Here is an 8,341-nt window from a genome sequence, read left to right as displayed (position 1 = left end):
ATAATTCCACCTTTCTCATGCTGAGGTCTTCTGTGCTTCACACCTTTTGGTGAAGTTAGAATAGGCCTCTGGAGAACTCCCTTTGCTACTGCCTCCCCCATTCCTTGACCCCGTAACTCCATCAACAATGTGGCAGCTGCCATGGAAAACCCTTTGTCTGAAGACCCAATGTAAACAGGAGCTCCCAGTAGCTTTGAAACTTTGACTGGCATATCTGGGTCACCAACCTGCATGCTACTCAACTCACATCAGGGGCAAGGGAAACCCATTCTTTTCCCTGACAGAATCAATGTCCACCTAAACTCTACCCTATCATACTGTGCACGGCTGGATCAGTAAGCCATTCTGACCCATCCTGATGTTGAATTCTATTCACCAAAATTCCATCATTAATTTATAGAACAATTACAAGGGTAACAGTTGCGGGGGGAGGGGGTATTGGGGGAGAAGAGAGAATCTTTGCAGCGAGTTTCTCTGATAAAAGTCTCATTTCTAAAAATAAATAAGGAACTGATTCAAATCTACAAGAATAAGGAGCATTCACAAATTGACAAATGATATGAACAAACAGTTCTCAAAAATCCAAGTCATGATTCCTGGCATAAATCCAACTTGGACAATCGTGTATTGCCCATTGAATTTCTACTCATTTTTTTTTTGTGGGGCAATGGGGGTTAAGTGACTTGCCTAGGGTCACACAGCTAGTGAGTGTCAAGTGTCTGAGGCCAGATTTGAACTCAGGAACTCCTGAATCCAGGGCCGGTGCTTTATCCACTGAGCCACCTAGCTGCCCCTCTACTCATCTTTTAACCCCAAGTCAAATAGCCATATGAAAAATCCCCTAAACCACTAATAATCAGAGATATCCTAATTAAAACTATTCTGATGTTCTACCTCACACCCATCAGAGGAAGGAGTTGCTGATCACATTAATGGCATTAGAGAAAAAAAAAAAGAAAAGAAAACGATAAATGTTAGAGAGGCTGTGGCAAAAAAAAAAAGGTAGTATCAAAGTAAGAAAGAGGATGAATGTCTTTATACAGCAGCCAGTGAACATGTAATTCATTTCCTGTAGAATGTGTGAATAGTCAATAATGTTTGGATAGATTCATAGATGGCTGATTTATATAATGTGTTTGGGGTTTTTTCACTGCTTTGATACTTATCTTCCTAATGTTATATCTCTGAAGCTCTATTGACTGTACACATGACATGACATGGGTCTTCTCTCAGAGATGCTCACAGCAGTGAGTGAAAGAGCTCCAGCCTCTCCCGGTGCAGCTGGTAGAACAATTTGGCCAAACAGTAGAAAGGAGCTTCAAAGTTTTCCATCTTCTTAGCAGATGTTTCAAAATATTCCAGGCCATGGGGCAGCTAGGTGGCACAGTGGATAGAGCACTGGCCCTGGATTCAGGAGGACCTGAGCTCAAATCTGGCCTCAGACACTTAATTGCCTCACTAAAAAAAAAAATATTCCAGGCCATGGCTCCTAGCCCATTCTTGGGCTTGACTTGACTCTACCACTCACCTGTCAGCCAGGGCAGTCATTCACCACTAAAACACCTGGAAGAGAAGAGCCTTGAAGCTGGGCCCATACCCTATCCAGTCACTTGGCACAGTTGGTCATGTCAAGCACAAGGCATAAGAAGTTGGGATGTCCCTATAGCTTCCCCAACATTTCTGAAAACAGGTCTTTACTGGTAGAATTAAAGACGAAGAGTTCCATACTGTTGTTAATGTCAGGAACTGTCAAATGCATCACCAGTACATCCACCCCTGTTGTCAATGTGTAGTTCTGGAAATGAGCCCCATTGCTCTGTACATCTGAGCCAGGACTCTCTTCCCCACTGTGGCATCACCTGCCAAGATACATTTGGTTACTAGCTTAACCATGTTTGCAGTGGGGGCCTGGGAGGCAGGGGCCAGACTCACTGTACAGTCAGTCATTGCAGAGCTCCAATATCCACCTCCATCTCCACTCCTTCCCACCTTGGTTTTTATTTTATTTTAATGTGTTATTAAACAAAAATTAAGGGCATCTGAGGTATTTTCCAAGCCCATGAGGTCAACGCTTTAGAACTTAGGTATCAGGTTGGTAATTAGGCTAGGTGATTTACATTAGCAGAACATTTATAATTGTTTATAGACTTGAATTTCAGGGTCAGCACTTTAGCTGTTTAATTTATTCTAGATGCTATGCCTAGAATTATGGTAGCTACCACAACATAGTAATAAGTATAAAAGATAGTGTGCATGTCCACCCACGTGGTATAGAGCCTCACAACTCTCACCTAGGCATATGGACACCAACTTACTCTTTGGGTTGGCCTCCTACTCTAACCTGTTCTCACACTAGTAGGTCTAAATTCCCGGAGAAAGACTACTGCCGGGCAATTTCACTTAAATTTCTTCAGGATGCTAGGCTTAGTACACCCCCTTACTATCATGTTAGCTCTTGAGCCTCCACTGATGTGCTTCTATTTATACAACCAACCATTCATGAAGATGACATATACTTATAACTATATATATATATATATCCTAAATAACCATATACTTAGTAATAAGACAAAATGAACAATAATATTGCAGACTTTCTTATATTAAAGCAAGTAAAGAATCAGTGAATCACAATCTACACATAAACCTAGGTCAAACAATTATTCAGTATCTGTGGGAGAGTGGAAGTACATGATGAACAGGAACCCAGCATATGGAAGAATAAAACCCATGTATTTGGGATAATTCAAAACCCTGGACTGCAGGTTTTGATGTCAATGGTGCACGCAGGTACTTCCAGACAACATGAAAATGCTTCTCCATTAGCTGTTTGTTGGTTATCACCAATCTCCATCTGTGCAAATTCTCTTCCATACTGTGAAGGCCAAATCTATTATATGGAAAGTTAATTGGGTGACTTGCCCAAACTATTGGGGTCCCGGAAATAATGAGGGACCTCTAGGTTCAAAACTCCCTCCCCTCCAAACTGCCCTTTTAGATATGTCTCCCAGGCCAATAAGAAAGGGGCCTTACAGCTTCTTTTCCACAAAAGGATCAGATTTTATTACTTGGGAACTAATTAAACAACAAAGGTGAAATTAATAAAAAACAAAGATAAAGAAGTAGGGAAAAAGAAATACAGATAAGTTCTCCTAGCTCTAACCTAAGTCTATACAATCCCCAGCTAATTTCCAATTAAGCTAATTCAAAGGAATTTGTGTTCACTCACCACACCTGGGATGTCTGCAGTTGCTTGTGCTACCAGAAAGGCAGAAGAGAGAGAACTAGCATTCCGGAAGCACCTCAGCCTCCCCTCAGGGAATGTTCAATCTTCCTCCCCCAAAAGGGGAGGTCCTTCAAAAACTGCCTATGGAGAGGTTTCTCCTTCTGACCTCAGTATCATACATAACTTCAGGATGGGCCAGGTGTGGCCCCTCCCAAATTAGTCAGCTAGATTCCAATAATTTTTACCACAAATAATTTTTACCACAATACTGAAATACAGTATTCATAAGTGCTTTTAAGGTGTTTAGGAAGTGTAACTTTTTAAAATAGCAGCTCCTTTTAAGTCAGAAATCTGTGAAGTCAATCAGGCTTATGATCTCTGAGCTACATAGATTAGTTCAATGAATTCTTTAGTCATGAGGTTGCTATTTTGTCCAATAAGAATAGTACTCATGGCAAAATAGCTCTGACAGTCATTCTGGGCAATGAAAACGAGCCTAGTTGGCTCTTCTTATACAGCAAAGAGTTGCAGTAGCTGTCTTTTGAGAGAAATATTTTTATCATATTAATAATAAATTATTAAATTGGGATCCAGGCTTTTTTTTTTTTTCCATGTTCCTCAGGGCCCAGCCTCTGTAGGTCAGTCTCTGAAGAACATGACTGATTGATGAGATTATCCCTAACCCTGGCTTGGGTTTAAAAAAAACCAAACATTTAATTAAAACTACTAATAGACCAGACCCCTGTAACCAGGTAAAGCAAGAAGAGGGGTCCCACTATGAGCCCTTATCAGGTGTCCCATGGGTTTATTTCACAATTTGCTGAGTGTCATTCATAGTTCTTTGAAGCCGATGGATATTTGTAACAATTTCCCCTGACCTATTAACATAGGAACAACAGGATTGGTTAATGAGAGCACAGACTCCTCCTGAAGCTGCTGCAATGAGAAGTTCTAAAGCCAATCGATTCTGCAGGACTGTTTTTTTGCTAATGAGTCAATCCCTTCCTGGAAGAAGATGGCTTTAGTTGTCTGAGCAATGGCTTGAGTTGTATCCCAAGCTAACCTTTCAACCTCAGCATAAATGTTTCTAATTGAGTCAGTTACTGTTATCATTCCAAATGCAGGTGCAATAGCTCAAAAGGACCTTTGTGCAGCATTTGAGTTGGACATTCAGAGTCAGGTTTGCTCACTAACTGATCTTGAGGCTCCTGTATCTAATAAGCAATCATAATAAGTGTTCCCAATGTTTTTTTTTTTCCTTTTTTTTCAGGGCAATGGGGGTTAAGTGACTTGCCCAGGGTCACACAGCTAGTAAGTGTCAAGTGTCTGAGGCCAGATTTTAACTCAGGTACTCCTGAATTCAGGGCTGGTACTTTATCCACTGTGCCACCTAGCTGCCCCAAGTGTCCCCAATCTTAAGGGTTACTTGGGGTTCATTATTTGGGGGAGGTGAATGGATGGGGATAATAGGGACTAGGCTTGATATTCCAGTCCTTTTCCCTCCCCCAACCGGCAGACATCACTATTATTTTGGTTTTACACCCTCTAGGACCCTCTAAAGTCACCAAATCTCATTTGTCTAAGGCCTCTCTGTCTTGGACTACACTCCTGCAAAATATGGCCTCGCTTATTGCAATAGAAACAAGTTCATGAAGGCTGACTAGATTTTTGCCACTTGAAGTAGATTTCTAGATATTTCCTGTAGGGGAGCTAAAATAGTCTGCATCGTGTTTATTTGCTCAGGGGTTGTAGTATTTAACACCAGTTAAAGAGATGTTTTGCACCTCTTTCTTCTGCTTAAGTTTCTACTCTATTTTCCTCTCTATAATCTCTCCTATCTTTTCTTTCTCCTTTTCTTGAGTCTTTCTTGTATTTCCTTTTCCACTTTCTCTTTTCTCTCTCTTCCCTCTCATTACCTTCATATACATATAATGTAATTTCTTTTACTCTTTCTGTGCTCAAGGCATTCCATCCTGGACACTGCCTTTCAAAATACCTCCTTATTTCTGACAAATATTGATTTACAAAATGACTACAAATGAAATGTGCATCTCTAGGATTTAATGGAACTAATCTAGCATATTGCTTGGCCCTCTTACATAATCTATCATAAAAATCTATTAGGTCTTTCATTAACTTCCCAAGGTGTATCTAGAATTTTTTGCCAATTATCTGTTTTGCTAGCACATAATTCCATTGCTTTTAACAATGTTTCTCTCACCTCTTGTAATTTGTTAAGTTGCTCAGGGATATTGAGATCCCAGTTAGGATCTTTTAAAGGCCAGCATGTAGCTAATAAGGAATTTGCAGTTTCAGTAATATCTGTTCTTTCTTCTGGGGAAAGTATCATTTACATTGGATCCATAGTGTCACCCCAAGTGGGCAGGAATCCCCTAAAGATCACCTAAAATGGCTTATAACTGTTGTTGGATCTTCATCAAATTTAGGGATATCCCTTTTCCATGTGCTTAAATCTTTGTGGCCAAAAGGCTTATGCTGTCTCAGTGATGTAGGAGGCAAAAAATGGTTAACAGAAAAACCTAAGACCCAAGTTCTAATTTAGATCTGAGCTCTAAGGGGGATTCAGACCCCAGTTAATGGATAACTTGAGACTTGAGTCTTCATTAATACAAGTCAGGGCCTAGATTCTCATGTACCCACATTAATCAGTACCCATAACAAGAACATAAAGAGGCAGGTCATAGAGACCTTAACTAAAACAATGATACACTGACAGGGTATAGAAATTCAAACTGATAAATGAAGCTATTTTGAAAACTGGACATGGGAATCAAAAAGTGACATGTGCAGAAAAGGCCAAATTTGTCCCCAGATTCACCTTATGACAATGTAAACCCCCAAAACACACCTCCATGGAAAAAGGTACCTGCCTCAGGGGTTGGCTTAGGTCCCCAGGAACTCCATATTAGGATAAGCCCTCCTCTGTACCTCCCTAAGGTGAAGATTATTATAATGAGACTGATAATCAATTTACCCATACTATAAATATAATTGTCTTTTCTTTCCCTATTCGAGAGATACCTTTCCACTTTTCTGGTTCTCTCCCTGTGGTCACTCACAGTATTGCAATAAAACTTGGGAAACTGAGTCACTGAGTCTTGTAATTCTTTTGGGATGACTCACGATCAATTTGATCCTAAATTCCATCCTACATCACTAGGACCACTACTGCCCCTCTCCAGTCATGAGTGACAATCCCTTGTTGAGGTAAAATGTCCTTAGGTTTCTCTCTCCTTATGAAAGCTAGACTCTCAGTTGATATTGATTTAGAGGATACAAGGGGAAACCACGAGCAGGAAGGGAGGGAAATAGAAGCTGAAGAAAGGAGCAGGGCCACTGCCTTCAGGAGCTCAGCAGCAGAAGTGGGGCAGTGTCAGAGTTGGAGAAGCAGGAGGAGGAAATGCAGCTAGTGGAGAGGGGGCAAGACTAAGGAGGGATTAGAATAATGAGGTGGGATGGAATAAAAAGCTGGGTTGAAAGGATAATAAAATGGAGGATATGGTGGGAAACACATGAGGTAAAGGTTTGGAAAAGGTGAGGGAAGAGGAAGGTGAGTCCAGGGAGATCCCAGAGGGGTAGAACAATTTGCAGGGGGAGGAGTTGAGACAGATTGTGAAGGTGGAAACCCATCTGACAAGGCTTGAGTGGGGAGGCTGAGGGAGAAGCTGTGCTGGTATTCCCACGAATGGTCTCCCAATCCATGAATCTGCTCCAGAGATAACAATAAACCAGTTCATTGGGAGCTCTATTCCCTATGACTAATTTTAAATCCCTCAGTATCTGATAATTAAAAGAACCATATTTAGGCCACAAAGATTCCCTTTATAAGTTAAAATAAGTTTTATGCCAGGTATAACAGAGTTTAATAAGCTTTTTTTTTCATTCCTTGTTTGACTGATAAAGAACCTTTATCTCATTTTATAAGAATTTTTTTCTAAAGGGGTTCCTTGAGTTACATATGTCTTACTGTATGGCCCCCATTATTTGTAATTCAAAATTACTATTTCTACACAGATAACCTAATAAAACCTTCTTATGAACTCATACTGTAAAAGGATTTGGACCTGGCTTGTTAAGACAAAAAGTACTAAATTCCTCAGAAGGCCCTTTTTCTTGCCTCCATGTCTGCACTTAGAAGGTTAAATCTGATAGTTTGAGAACAAAATTCCCCAAATACTTAGAAACAGTCATAAACCAAAATACCAAAAACAGGGACAGACATACAGGCACAGAAATTCTTACCAAGATTGATTGAAGATCAAAATCAGAAGTTTCAGGTTTCAAATGCCCTTAACATGGTTGGCCAAAACTGTGGGTTGTTGTTTTGATTTTTTTTAATAAATTGCTATTTTTATATATCAGTTTGGGGTAAGTATATTATTATTTTATTACTATTATACCTGTAAAGGATTGACCACATATCTCCCTAACTTCTCATGGTCTCAGGCTGCATGGTAGAAAAAGCAGGGAGACAAAACCTAGAAAAGTCACGCCATGAGAGCCAAGAAAGGCTCCTGGCTTCTTGCCAGGGTTTTTATCCTTTTTAGTTAGAGGTGGGTCATTTTACATTGATCAAAGTTAATTGGTTAACATCATTCAATTCCATTGGTTGACATGATTTGAAGGTGGTCCACATTAAAATGAACTTTATAGATAACATCAGGGAAAAGACCCTTGCTCAAGTTGCTTAAGGCAAAGTCCATTACCTAGGTGTGATTTGATCCCATCAGTCCTTCACTGAGTTAAACAAAAGAGTATATCTCCATTTCTTTTTGTTCCCTTGGGTTTGTCCTAGATGAGATCTGAAATTTCTCAATAACTGGACTTTCTGGAGGAGAGGGATAACCACTGAGAAACTGATCCCTGGGTCCCCCAAGAAATCCATTATTAATATTTATTTTCTCACATGCCTAACAGTGGGATCTCTTGGTCAGTAGGTACAGACGATGGAGGCACAGAAGACAATATATCAGAATGGTGACTGTGATGACATGGTAATTCATATAGCCTAGTATGCATATGTGTCAAGGTGATTATTCTATTCCTCTATGTTTTAGAGGCACGGGCATTACAATACACAAGGAATATGGAATC

At 40.1% G+C, this 8,341-nt stretch overlaps 1 pseudogene; it reads right to left on the bottom strand.

Annotated features, from left to right (window-relative positions):
- Positions 1-1,239: 1,239 nt before the first annotated feature.
- On the bottom strand, positions 1,240-1,893 carry LOC122744732 (annotated as a pseudogene).
- Positions 1,894-8,341: the final 6,448 nt, after the last annotated feature.

The sequence above is a fragment of the Dromiciops gliroides genome, chromosome 2 (genome assembly GCF_019393635.1).
Source record: "Dromiciops gliroides isolate mDroGli1 chromosome 2, mDroGli1.pri, whole genome shotgun sequence".
Classification (NCBI taxonomy): domain Eukaryota; kingdom Metazoa; phylum Chordata; class Mammalia; order Microbiotheria; family Microbiotheriidae; genus Dromiciops; species Dromiciops gliroides.
Note: the sequence above shows the minus strand (reverse complement) of the source record. Positions and strands in the feature narration are given on the sequence as shown.